Source organism: Cibotium barometz, chromosome 33, assembly GCF_041138505.1.
Source record: "Cibotium barometz isolate CiBa-2024 chromosome 33, ASM4113850v1, whole genome shotgun sequence".
NCBI classification, from domain to species: domain Eukaryota; kingdom Viridiplantae; phylum Streptophyta; class Polypodiopsida; order Cyatheales; family Cibotiaceae; genus Cibotium; species Cibotium barometz.
In genome coordinates, this window is record NC_141078.1 from 43,176,103 (window position 1) to 43,191,018 (window position 14,916).

Genomic DNA, 14,916 nt, shown 5'->3' on the forward strand with positions numbered 1-14,916 from the left:
GAACAAGAGTACTCCACGACACCGTCCACAAAAGCCTATGCGAGTTCCTCAAAGAACTCTAGCAATGCAACAAGTGTGGGTACCAAAAACACTGCTGAAAGCACAAGGGTACTACCAAAGAAATACCAAAGCTTGGATCCCTAAGTGCATCACAAAGTCCCCTAAGCTCACACAAAGAAGGAAGCCTCAACCCCAAGCACATCGGCCAACCAAATTACAGTGTTCATCAAAGATGGGTGCTTGTGCATGTACTTCAACAACAAGGATACCATGATGGTAATTCCATCATATGGTTGCCAAAATCGAACAATGTGAAGAAAACCTCACCACCAACTTTAACCCCAACAACTTCACCTATAGTTCGATAAGAATGGAGGCCCAAGAAATAGTAAGCAAATCCCTCAACCACTCTCGTGCATCCAGCACTAACACAAGAGCTTGTCTGTTCAAGTAAACAATCAGCAGTCTTCCCTATTGTCTCGACATCATTTCAGCAACAAATTCAAGATCAAATATGGAGACTTACGAGCACATCAAGAACAAAATAACAATGCTCTTAGTCACTCCTCTGGAAATGATAAATGATCCATCCTAAGCAAGTGCAAACACAGTTGTAAAGTCACGGCCCATGTCAGTCCCATGACTTTCACGTCTGCTATTTCACGTCTGCAATTTCATGTCATGACTTTCATGTCTGCGATTTCACTTCATGACTTTCATGCCTGCTATTTCACATTATGACTTTCACGTCTGCTCTTTCACGTTTGGGCTTTCATGCCTCAGTGTTTCACGTCTTAGCAGTTCACGTGGAGAAAAAAAAATGAGGTCAAAATTTGCAAATTTAAGGAGTCCATCTCAAGGCTTAAGAACCTGAACTTTCATGATTTAAGTCTCATCATGGATTAAGCCATATCACACAATAGCCACTATATATTTGTTAAGCTTATTGCTTACTATTCTTTTGGCTAAATTAATGTAGTAGCTGTTCCATGAGTACGAATCCATACTTATGCATTGGAGAACAATAACTTCCAGGTACATCTCTGGATGGGGGAGCCACGGTGGGTGAAAGCCTGGTCAATGGTACAACCCATCGCTTGGAATTTTCCTTCAAATTACAAACCTCTCCAAACGACGCCACAATCCTCACAACAACTCAATGATTTTCAATCCATAGTGAAGATATCTATTTAGCCTCGCAAGTCAACGTAATTCTTTCAATCCTCACCAACAAGTGGCTACTTCAACACAGAGCAGTTCAATAAGATTCTATATGACTACATTCTTATACTTCATGTAAATCAGCTTCATAAGAGCACTTAAATATGCATAAAAACATAAAAAGCACATGGGTAGAAGAAGATAGGATCAAGTCTTACTCAACAAAATTTGACAAGAATCCTGCCACACAAAGGGACATCATCACAAGCCAAATACTTCAAATGATGAATGTCACTTCAATGAATCAAATGAGGAATTGAGAATCACCATTTCATTCTGATGATCTATGTTCCTCCGGATCCTTCTCTCTTCTCTCTCATTATTAACACTCTTAGTGTCCCCACTAACAAAAATCACATGTAACCTTGCCGATGATTGCCAAAAACAAAGTAAGCCAAAAAAAAAGACACTCACACAAATATAAAAATGCAATCATTTGTCGCAAAAACCCCCCACCCTGTTAGGAATTCCCAATACACAACTAACCTCTTCATTCATTAACTAGCCTTTCTTATTCCTTCCAGAGGAACAAAGATCATTGAACGTTATTCAACATCAAGCCATCGACAAAGCTTGTTCATTCTCCCCACATAAAGGTCTTCAACACATCACGAGGGACGTGATCGTCATCGGCGGGAAAGGGGGGAATGTTAATCTCATTCTAGGATTAACAAGAGCTACCACCATTATCTTACATCAAAGAGTCACGGTAGATACACCAAAGGGTCATACATTCAAGATATAAAGCAATAGTGTCCAAAGCTACAACTTGGACGGGCGCCCGGAATGGTGTGATGGAGTATTTATGGAGATTTTTTCTTCAAGAGCGTGTGGTAGCAAGTTAGGATGAAGTGCTAAGTGATGTACTTCATGGATATATTATGAGAGTAGTCATTGTAATAGCATTAGGCCTCTTGTGAGCCTAAAGTTCCCAGCCGGCCATAGTTTAAGTGAGTGTGAACACTTATGGCCATGTATATAAGTGAATTTCTCTCATAATACAACATACTCTCCCATTGTGCAATTGAGTCTTACTCTTGCTTATCCTCTTGCTAATCTCTCTCCCTAATGCATGCTAGTGAGTGTGTGTGAGTGAAGTGAGGTGAGAGGAGGGACGAGGACCCATAGTGCAACGCGACGGTGTGACAACGCTCATAGGAGATGCGGTGGAATTGCTTCTCAAGGAGTTGTAGAGTTGGAGACCTCGAGGGTTACGAGCTCGGCCATTGGAAAGATCCTCTCATGTTGACAGTTTGCGGTTCACCAAGGTAATCTCTTTTTGGATGTGTTTCAAGGAGGGTTAGGGTGAGCCTTAACAAAGAGTCAAATATGGCTAATGCACATTAGCACCAAGTGCTGAAAGGAGTCAACGAACTATGCATAAGATGATTGGGTATTCATTGTGCACTATTGTTATGACCCTTCTTTCTATGATGTATGCATTAATATATGCAGTATAGAAGAACAGGTGCCTTGTATGCACAATGAGGATTGGGATGATCGTAGTGATTGCACTCAACACAAGGCATTTTGCTCCTCACTTTTAGAGGCATTAAGGATGTCTGGGCTTGAAGGTTTTCATCCTCTCTTATAGATGTCTGCTATAAGGTTTTAAGCAAGGCTGCATAAAATTCGGGGAATGTTAATTCCGAGATCGATCTTTCTTTTGCCATTGCTTCACTGGGTTTAGATGAGAAACACCTCGTAGCATGATCATCTTCTAGCATGTTATCATCTAAATGTATTGCTTCTTTGCAACATTTATCGAATGTTTCCGGATTGGTTACAATGATCAAGTTGTGTAAGCTGTTATTCTTCAAGCCCATTATGAAACATCTCCTCAATTGAATATCGTTTAATTTTTTCCATGACTCACAATGTGAGTCCAAGAGTTTTATCCTAAGGATAAAATCTCTAATGGATTCATTTGGTTGAAGCTCAATTGAATAGAGTTCTGTTACTGCACTCCATCTATCACCTTGTCTAGAAAAGCCATGTATAAAGGCTGATTTCAAGGTTTTGAAGTTGGTCTTGATTGCCGGCATCAATGCGATGAACCATCTGACTAGCTTTTCCCTCTAAGCATAAGTTCAACGCATGTACCTTAGTGGGGCAGTTGGGATTTTCAAAGGCTTCACATCTCTGTTCAAACATTTGAATGAATTGAATAGGGCCTATTGTTCCGTCATATTTGCCCATAATTTTGGAAATTTGTACGGCCATATTTTTGTATGAGTCACTAAGGCCATATGTGAGTGCTCCTATTGGAAGAGACTCACTGAGTCCTTGGGCCATCCCCCTTCCTAGACTAGTCAGTATGTTCAAGGTGTGGGAATTCAAGAAAGGGTTGGTACTTATAGGATTTATGGGAATGTTAGGCAAGGGGCCAAAGCCCGGTTAAATCGACGTGACAGGGGGTGTAAAACCCAATGACACGCTTGTTATAGGCATGGCCAATGGCATTGGGAGGTGAATTTGTGGCATAGATCTCAATGGCTCGAAGATGTCAGCCATTGGGTTCAGTCCTTGTGTGATCCCTCGCACTCCCTCTATCGTGGCCAGTCGGAGTTCCTAAATTCTCTTAAATGAGTAATTACAGTTTTTTTTTACTTTTTATACTTTCCCATAGCCTGTTTTATAGCCTCAAGAGGCTTGGCGTACTCTTCGTTGGATTAAACGGGTGTCCATTTGCCCTGATTAGCTTAGCCGCTATATGCACGTGAACCTCTAGATATTTTTTCGAAAAAAGCATATGCTAGAAACTTCCCAGATGGAAGAGGAGGTCCTAAAACCTATTTTCCATCACTGTCTCAAGACGAAAAAAATTTCTGAGAATTTTTTCCCTGTTTCTTCGTAACGCATTTTTAAGGGTGTTCCAAAAGGAATTTTGAAAAACTCTGTATGAGGAGTTGTAGTATTTTTGGAGTACTTCAAGTTTGTTTCCCTAAGTCGTCCGCGATTTTGTCGTTTAGACCCTCAAAAAGTAGCCCGAATATGACTCATCGTTTTCGTGCTAATTTTCGTGGTTTTTGGACTGTTTTTTGCCTCAATTTCCAAGTCAAATTTTGAGACTACTGGTCAGAGGCCAAAATGGTTGATTTTGACTTCGGACGACTAGTCCAAAGTCGAAGAGCTCGATGTCAACTTTTCGATGAGCCTTAGAGCACCTTCATCGAATATACGGTTGAGGAGATACGGGCCTCCAAACAGGGGTGGTTTTCGGAGTCATGTTTGGCGACGGACCCCTTTTCATGCCATGAACCGGATTCCATGGAACATTAAATTTGTTTTTTTTTGCGTGAAAATACAGAAAATGGTTCACGCCGTGAACTCCGGACTTCACAGAATATTAAATTCGATTTTTTTTATTTTATTTTTTTGGCACGTGAAACCTTAGGCTTTTACGCCGTGAAACACTAAGTGTTTCACGCCGTGAAACCGGACTCACGGAATATTAAATTTGATTTTTTTTACGTGAACCCTAATTCCGTGAAAGTGTAGAAAATGGTTCACGCCGTGAAAGTACAGAAAATGGTTCACGCCATGAACCGAACTTCACAGAATATTAAATTCAATTTTTTTTTACGTGAACCCTAGTTCCGTGAAAGTGCAGAAAATGGTTCACGCCATGAACCGGTCCGCTTCATGGAATATTAAATTCGAATTTTTTTTCGTGAACTCTAGTTTCGTGAAAGTACAAAAAATGGTTCATGTCGTGAATCGGACTTCACGGAATATTAAATTTGATTTTTTTAAACGTGAACCCTAGTTCCATGAAAGTATAGAAAATGGTTCATGCTGTGAATCGGACTTCACGGAATATTAAATTTATTTTTTTTAACGTGAATCCTAGTTTCGTGAAAGTGCAGAAAATGGTTCACGCTGTGAACTGGACTTCACAGAATATTAAATTTAATTTTATTTTTTTATTTTTAGTAGAAAATACGAATTTCTCCTTTTGGGGGAAAATATTTTTGAATTTAAAATGAAAGGGATATAGGCATTTTTCCAAAAAAGTCAACCTTTTAATGACACCCCTTACATCCTTCATAAATGACCCCCAAAATGGACAAATTTGACAACTCATGAGCATCTACTCATTGAATGCTCATTAGCCTTAATGAGTTGTGCAAAAAAGTAATTAAGAATTAATCTAAGATTAATCCTTTCACTAATCTTTCTCTCTTTTATACTAATCAAGGACTCTAATTAACCACTAATCCTTAATTAATACACACAATTGAGCATATCATTGGATAGAGCAAGCAAATGCTAATCTTTGTGCATCAACAATTGTGTAAATTAATCTAAAATAGGAGATTAATTAGACTCTTAATTATGGTCTCCTCTTTTAAGGCAAAATTAAACAAAGAGAGTCAAATTTCTCTAATTGATGAAGAAATTGATATGATTAGGTGTTTTGATGCATCAATATGCTCTCAAAACACTCAAAAATCCCAATTTCGACTACTCATATGATCAATTTAAACCTCAATTAACACATTTTCTAATTTTTTGGCCTCTTGAATAAGATTAATCACCCTTAATGACAAAAACCAGTCCATTAAGAGAAATTAGTCAAAGGCAAGGTTTTTTTATAGTTTTAAGAAATTTTTTGAAAGATTAAGCTACTGCTAATGCTTGCTAATACTCTAAACCAAACAATTTCAACAAAAAACACACAATTAAACTAAAATTAATGATCTTAGTTCTATGTTTAAACTAAAGAGAGCTAACATTCACTAAAAATTGCATTCTATTGCATTATTTGATGCAATGGATGCAAACTAAGCCTAATACAAACTATGTGCAAGCCCTAAGAACATGAAAAACCTCCAAAACAACAAATTAATCTAAAAATTAAACAAAAAGCATTCTTTTCAAAAACACAAAAGAGAGTTATTCTACACCAAATCTCACACAAATCACCATCAAATCCACATCTTTTTCATGGGAAACCATTAATCAAGATAATGGCAATGGGTTATGCATAGATTAGAGGCAAAACGATGGAAAAAGCCAAGGGATGGCTCCCCGGCAGAGCAACGCCAAAAATGTTATGGCTCACCCTAACCCTCCTTGAAACACATCCAAAAAGAGATTACCTGGTGAACCGCAACTATTATGAGGATATTTCCAATGGCCGAGCTCGTAACCCTTGAGGTCTCCAAGCTCTATAACTCCTTGAGAAGCAATTCCACCGCGTCTCCCACGAGCATTGTCACACTGCCGTGTTACACTATAGGTCCTCGTCCCTCCTCTCACCTCATTTCACTCACACACACTCACTAGCATGCTTTAGGGAGAGAGATTAGCAAGAGCAAGACTCAATTGCACAATGGGAGAGTAAGTTATATTATGAGATATATTCACTTATATACATGGCCAGTGTTCACACTCACTTAAACTGTGGTCGACAGGGCACTTTAGGCTCATGAGAGGCCTAATGCTATTATAATGACTACTCTCATAATATATCCATGAAGTACATCACTTAGGACTTCATCCTATTTTGCTACCATACGCTCTTAAAGCGAGAATCACCATAAATACTCCATCATCACATCATTACGTGCGCCCGTCCAAGTTGTAGTTTTGGACACTATTGCTTCATATCTTGAATGTATGACCCTTTGGTGTATCTACCGTGGCTCCTTGATGTAAGATAATGGCGGTAGCTCTTGTTAGTCCTAGAATTGAACTAACAGCTATATTACATGTTGCATACAGAAGTTGTCTGTTTACGAGTTATTTGATTGCTGTAAGAAAACATGTATAACAGAATTAACCAGATTGTTAGTGAGAAGCTGGATAAGAATAACTTCCATGCGTGGAAGTCCAGAATGACCAATTTCCTAATGGGTAAAGGATTTTGGGATTATGTAGAAGGAGACAATGAGGAGCCTCTAGAGTTATCTGAGGAGAATGCCACTCCTGCAGATATAAAGGTATTCAAGGATTGGAATCAAAGTGCAAGAAAAGTCATGTACTGGCTTTCTACTAATGTCACAGACACTATGAATAGAACACATACAGGATGCAAACACTCCAGTAGTTGCATGGTAGAATCTGGTTCAGATGTTCCAGACCAACACAAAGATAAGGAAGTTGCAGTTAAAGCAAGAGTTGCATACTGTGGAAAAGAAAAGCATGTTCATCAATGAATATGCCTTAAAGATCAAGGGCATTGTTGAATCCCTTGGGTCTATCAATGTATCAATGGAAGATGATGATTTGGTGAGTGTCTGTCTGAATGGGCTTGGCAAAGAGTACAAGCCATTCAAGACCTCCATAGCAGTTAGGAAGAATATTCCCAACTTTCGGGACTTGATATCTATGCTGATCATAAAAGAAAAGGCTTTAGGTGAGGATTCTTCTTCACAAAGCAAGAACACATCGGAACAAGCCTTCTACTCTAATTCAGGTAGAGGCCGTGGTCGAGGCCAAGGTGGTGGCCGACAAGGAAATCAAAATTCTGGACAACAACAATCCAATGATTCACAGCAACAATCACACACAGGTGGAAGAGGCCAGTCTAGAGGCAGGGGGAGCCAAAGAGCCCGAGGTGGTTGGCAAAGAAATCAAAATGCAAATAGCATAGAGTGCTATTACTGTGGCAAACCAGGACACATGGCAAAGGACTGCTACAAAAAGCAAAATGACATTAAAAGTGGGAAGTTTCAGCACAGCAAGGTAACTATGCATCATCTAGAAAACATGGAGGTGATGATGGAAGTGAGCAGCTTTTTGTGATGTAGCACATGCTTAGTTCCATAACAGGGAATGTGTCAAGATCTCAAGATATATGGTATGTGGATTCTGTCGCCTCTAACCACATGACCAGTCATGCTGAGTGGTTTAGAGATATGTAGAAAATGGAGAAACTAGGTTATGTAGAAACAGGTGATGATACTGCGCATCCCATTGCGCATGTTGGTAAAGTGCCATTGTCTATGCATGATGGCAAAATGGAGTACTTGGTTGATGTACTTCATGTTCTGAATATTACAAAGAACCTAGTTTCTGTTGGACAGATGGTTGAGCAGGGTCTATAAGTGAGGTTTAATCCTCAAGGATGTTTTGTGGAAGACTTCAAAAATAAGCTCGCTTGGTTGCAAAGGGTAACACAAATGGCAGGATGTTTACTTTGGATGTGAACATGCCTGACATAAAGGCAGCCATGTTTGCGCATGGAACAGGTGTCATTGCAGATATTGACATATGGCATAAGTGCATTGGTCATGTGAATGTACAGTGAGGTTTAATCCTCAAGGATGTTTTGTGGAAGACTTCAAAAATAAGTGTCGCTTGGTTGCAAACGGTAACAGAAATGGCATTGGATGTTATACATTCAGATGTATGGGGACCGACCAAGACTGCAACAATTACAGGTTGCAGGTACTATGTTACATTAATGGACCACACTAGGAAAGTGTGGGTTTATTTCATAAAGGAGAAAAGTGAGGTGTTTGCTCACTTTCAGAGATTTTAAGCCTTGGTTGAGAAGGAAAAAGGCATGCAAATAAAATTCCTAAGATCAGATGGTGGGGGACAATATTTCTCCAATGAGTTTAGTGATTTCTTGAGAAAGCAGGGAATCAAGAGGCAGTTTACGTGCAGGTACACTCCACAACAGAATGGTATTGCAGAAAGGAAAAACATGCACATTGCAGAAGTGGCACATGCCTTGATGGCTGAAAAGAATATGCCACATTACTTTTGGCAAAAGCAGTAGTAACTACTATGTACATTATGAACAAGACACTCACTGTAGTTGTTCATGGTATGACTCCTGAATAGAAGTTAATAGGCATAAGACCGGATGTGTCTCACTTGAAAGTGTTTGGGTGTATTGCATATGTACATGTTCCTGATGAAGTGAGAATAAAGTTGGATCCAAAGATAGAGAAATGCATCATTCATTGGTTATGCTATGGAGCAAAAAGGTTATAGATGATATAACCCTACCACTCGTGAGATGCGAGTAAGCACATATGTTGTCTTCGATGAGATGAGTAGCTTGTATATGCACCAGTAGTGAAGGCAACAAAAGATGTAAATGTAAGAAGTGTTGATGTTGCACCACATGTAGATCAACAATCACAGGTGCTCAGTGGACCTGGAGAGTCCTCGAGCAGTGGATCCAACGTTAGCCCATGGTCAAGCAGGTTGAGAAATGATGCAGGTATACATGTATCACAGAAAGGGAAGGAAAAGGTAGATCAACCTTTTGTGCTTGATCTGTCAGCAGGTCACTCATATATGGATGGTGACTCTAGTGGCTCTAAGCAGAGCCTTGAGGAGCTTGGCATTCCGTCTGTGGGGTTACTCCTGGTGTAAGGAGAACCAGGGCTGTTTTGAAGACACCTGGCAGTGATCCAGGTGTATGCAGGTCTACGAGGGTTAGATACCCTGTTGATAGGTTGAGATATGATGGATATACATCCCATCATTATGCTTACATGGTAAAAGCAATACAGGAGGTTGACCCACTTTCTTTGAGCAGGCAACTAGAAATAAGAAATGGGAAGATGCCATGTATGAGGAGATGGCATGTATGAGGAGATGCCATGTATGAGGAGATGGCAGCATTGGATACAAATGCAACATGGGAGTTAGTGCTTTTGCCTGAGGAAAAGAAGACAATTGGATGTAAGTGGGTGTATAAAGTCAAGCACAATGTTGATTGTTCAGTGAGCAAGTACAAGGCAAGATTGGTTGCCAAGGGTGCAGACTTATGGCATAGACTATGAGGAGACATTCAACTCGGTTGCAAGAATGGCAACCGTGAGAGCTGTCATTGCTATGGCTGTAGAGAAGGGTTGGTCTTTACATCAAATGGATGTAAAGAATGCTATCTTGCATGGTGATTTGCAAGAAGAAGTGTACATGATGCAGCCACCAGGTTATGAGAGTGATACACATCCAGATTTTATGTGCAGGTTACGCAAAGCCTTGTATGGCTTGAAGTAAGCACCCAGAGCATGGTCAAACAAGATCGGGGAGTATCTTGTTACCATTGGATTTCACATATCCAATGCAGATTTTTCATGATATGTAAAAAAGACAAATAGAGGGATCAAATATATCATGCTAGAACAAAGCACATTGAGATGCATTATCACTTTGTGAGGGAGAAGGTTCTAGGAGGAGATGTAGATCTGGTATATGTCAGCACAGAGGATTAGGTGGCTGACATCTTTACGAAGGCATTGGGCACAAAGAAGCTCCACAGGTTAGGAGCTTACTTGGCGTGCAGAGTGTGGAGTTAAGCTCGAGGAGGAATGTTGAGATATCGAGCTCAACTAGTGCTATGGAGTGGACATTAATGACCCGCCTAGGTGATAACTTCCGCATCTACAGGTGAGATTATGGGTGATATGCGGCCAATGGGATGACAGGCTGTGTGACAGCCATTTTGGATTACTAGAGACTGGCATAGTTATAGCGCCAGCTTATTTAGTCGGGTTCACATTATGGACCGACCCTTGTATGTTATAGTAGTTGAGTACTAACCCATATAGTGTGTACTCTTATCTTTATGTTATGTTGGTTGAGTAGAGAAGAAGAAGATAGAAGAAAATTCAGCTATCTATCTCTCTCTTGTGTCTTGCTCTCTCTCGTGTGTCTGTGTGTGTGTTTGCTTGCTAGGGTTTAAAGCTCTCCCTCTCCCCCACGTTATCTTTACTTTATTCACAGTTTAGTTAGTGCGCACCATGGCCTCGAATGTATGAATGGCCCAAAGAGGATGTATGCTCTCAAATGTATGAAATGGCCCAAAGTGGAGAATCTACTTATATAGAGCTCAAAAAATATCCCAAAGTGGAGAATCTACTTATATAGAGCTCAAAAAATGTCATCATTGCAAGAAACCCTAATTTTAGGAGGCGTTTCACACAGGCCAGAAGGGTGCGAAAATGCCCAGTCCGAGCACCTCACTCACAGGGCATTTTCGCACCCTTTTGGCCTACTTTTTTTTTTGTCCAAAAAACTCAATTCTACAATACTTGACAATCTCCCTCAACACTAGTGATGGGGAGATTGATGGAGCTAGTGATGAAGCTACTAATGAAGCTAGTGAATGAGAGGAGCAGAACAAACACTAACTTTTCGTTCAGTGTTCAATGTAGTGAAAGCATAGTCTATGTGACACTTTAAGAGGTGGTCAAAGATACGCATGAAAGCATGCAAAGGACAAAAGTGAACATTCTTGAGAGGAAAAGGAAGAATGGGGTTCCAACTATTATCTCACAAATCCCTCGTTGGAGGCGCCAACATAGGTGATGAAAGTACACCACCATCCTATTCACCCTGGCCAACAAATTCCGATTTCGTCACATTCCTCTTCACCAATGTGCCTCCCTTGCATTTCTTCTTGCCTTTTTGTTTCACTCCATGCATGCACCAAGGGTAGGGATGAGCAATATTTTCACCTTGAGTGCAACCAAGCATACACTTGATTGTCTTGGTCCCCACCCAAATGCCAATCAATGGCAAAACTTCATAGACCCTCAACATCTTTCACTATGCTTGGTAAAGCTCGACAAGATGAGGCGATTACAAAAGTAGAGAACATTCTCAATGAGATTGGTTGTCATGGTGGTGGCATGGAGACTTGTGTAAACCAAAAGAACTCAGGAAGTTCTCATATGGTTGTGCATAAGGTTTCAACGAGTGGCACCAAGGTCATAAGGTTTCTCCAGTGGCCTGCAAACGTAGGTAAGAAGGTTCTAGCAAATGCACACAGGGAAGGTGTGGAAATCATAGCTCGAAAGAGATGGGAGCTGTGGAAAGACCTTTGTGCTTGCACTACCTCGGACGGATCGGATGCAAATATTGTTGTCTTGCGTGAGGTGTGGGAAGATTTTAATAAGGTTGTGCGGTTTTGATGAATCTAAGCAGCACAACTGAGGAACAATGCAAACAATTTCAAGCGGAGTTGTAAAGATTCATTAAAGGAGTGGTCAACACATGGGGTGAATTGAATATCGTGCATTACATGGTATTCCATAGATTTCTAAGGTTTGCACTAAAGATATCTTCTATTAATGCATTTTACAGAAATGTGGTTTTGTTCTCTGACTACAGCACCTATTGTACGCTCATGGTGCATGGTTCATGAACACATATGGCTCCCTTGACATGTGGACTACCCAAGGACTCCATCAATCTCCCCATCATGAGCTCCATCACTCTCTAGCTCCTCATGATCGTCACCAACTTTAAAGGCTTCTACCATAACGCAGTTCATGAGTGTAATACGCACTCTCTCTTCCCTTCGCTATCTAACACTCATCCAACTTCAAAACAAATGAGACTATTTGACCTATGAAATCCACAAACAAAACAATGTTACGCTCTTAGTGAAAACGTGCACACGAACAAAAACATTATAATGTTACAAACCCCACTCACATCCTGTAGGCAATTCATAGAATAATATCATAGCCTTTTGTAGCATCTAGAGGTCCACAAATATGTTGTTGAATTCTTTGTAAGGGAACGAAACCATATCATGTGCGGTCTTCTTTTTCCCCCATGCTGTAATGGAGCGATGCCGTGGATGTGATAGTACTCACCAATCCTGCATTTGACGTCTTCGTTTCTCACTCCCTTAGCTATTTATACCCTCTTAGGCGGCGAGAAAAGGTTGTGCATGATACCTTTCTTGCGAAGGGTGTCTCCTAACAACTGATGAAGTGCCTTAGATCCCTTGGTTCTAATGCCTACCTCATTGCATGCATTAACAACTTCAGCACTCCTAATAGTTTGGACTACCTCGCACATGATATCACTGGCCACTGCCAAACGTATCTTCTTGCCACAGGGATCCTTGATGATTTCAAACACATGCTTCCTCGCTATGATCGAGCGTAAAAGCTTATTACAATCCCCAGACTTATCAGCACCTATAACATCTTGGAGGAATACCCTATAAACCAAAAAGAAAGCATTAACATTTCGAACTTGGAATTGCACTGACAGTGTATCGACATTATGAGTGGAATGGTTAAGAGCCATACCACACTGCATGAACTCTTTGCTTATGAGCACCCCCTCCCACAACAAGTGTTTCAATGCGGTTGAGTGGCCTCTTGCGCTCCCTAGCTCCAACAGGGGTGCTCTTCATGTGGTCGATGTGGTCTGCCTTAGCTTTTCAATGCATGCTACACCCTCTTGAGTTGCATCCTTGAGCTCATTAACCTTGGCATGAGACTAAAGTAGGGCTTGGTGCAAACCACCTAACGTCTCTTAAAGAGCATGCAATTGCAAGGATAAGTATAATACTCTGCCAGCATCACTTGTTGATAATCTCTTGCAATTGCGAGAACACGTAGAATAATTTGCCAATGTCACTTGTTATAATCTCTTGCAATACCCAAGCATCCCATTGTTACCATCTCCCACATACTGATTAAATGAGGGCAAGTCTCTAAAAGTTGGTGGGTATTGCGCATAAGGGTCCGCTTGGTATAGATTTCCACTCGATTTCCATCAACCCACAAATCCACATTTGTGTGACCACCTTGTCTCCGTGCAATCTTCTCTTATTCCGTGAGATGACATACTCTTCCAACACTCGAACATGCAAATCCACCTTGCATCGTTGTTGCGATGGCACATTCACATTGGTGATTTTCTACAAGGCTGTGATTCTACTTAGGTGACAAGTTGCACAACCGAACGAGCTCCAAGTGGACAAAAGAATTAATAGGCCAAGTAATGTTGGATTAACAGCTCTATGTTGATGTTAAGCTATGAAATCACAGTAGAGACAATGACAATTACATGAAAGCATAGTAGAGAGAGAGAGAGAGAGAGAGAGAGAGAGAGAGAGAGAGAGAGAGAGAGAGAGGGAGGGAGGGAGTTGATAGTAGAGAGAGGGACTGTGTGTATGTAGGCCATTAGAGAGAGAGAGAGAGAGAGAGAGAGAGAGAGAGAGAGGGAGGGAGGGAGGGAGGGGAGGGGAGGGAGGGAAGGAGAGAGAGAGAGAGAGAGAGAGAGAGAGAGAGGGAGGGGGGGAGGCAAGGAAGGAGGGAGAGAGAGAGAGGGAGGGAAGGAGGGAGAGAGAGAGAGAGGGAGGGAGGGAGAGAGGGGAGGCTGATTTGGAGGGAAAAAGGTAGGGTAGAGATGGTTTTAGGTGGAAATTGAGTTTAAAAATGAATTATAATATATATATATGTGTGGGTTTGGGTTAAGTTTTCAAGCAGGAGAATTCAAAAAAGATGGAAAAAAAATCACTATTTTTGGCCCCCACCTAGTTGTGAGAATGATGATGTGGAAAGTGATAGGATAATGTGGAGGCATTAAATGAGGGTGATTTGGTGAGGAAGTGGAGGCAATAAATGAGGGAGAAAAAGATGTCACATTTAAGGGGATAATGTGGAGGCATTAAATGAGGGTGATTTGGTGAGGAAGTGGAGGCATTAAATGAGGGTGATTTGGTGAGGAAGTGGAGGCAATAAATGAGGGAGAAAAAGATGTCACATTTAAGGGGATATAGGAGGTTTTGGGGGGACATGGAGGTTCAAATTTGATTTATATATATATATATATATATATATATATATATATATATATATATATATATATATATATATATATAAAATAGGGTATGGGATAAGTTTCAAAGCCAAAAAACTTGCTAAATGAAAAAACCTTGCTAAATGAGTTTCCTTAATCTTAATTGTCATG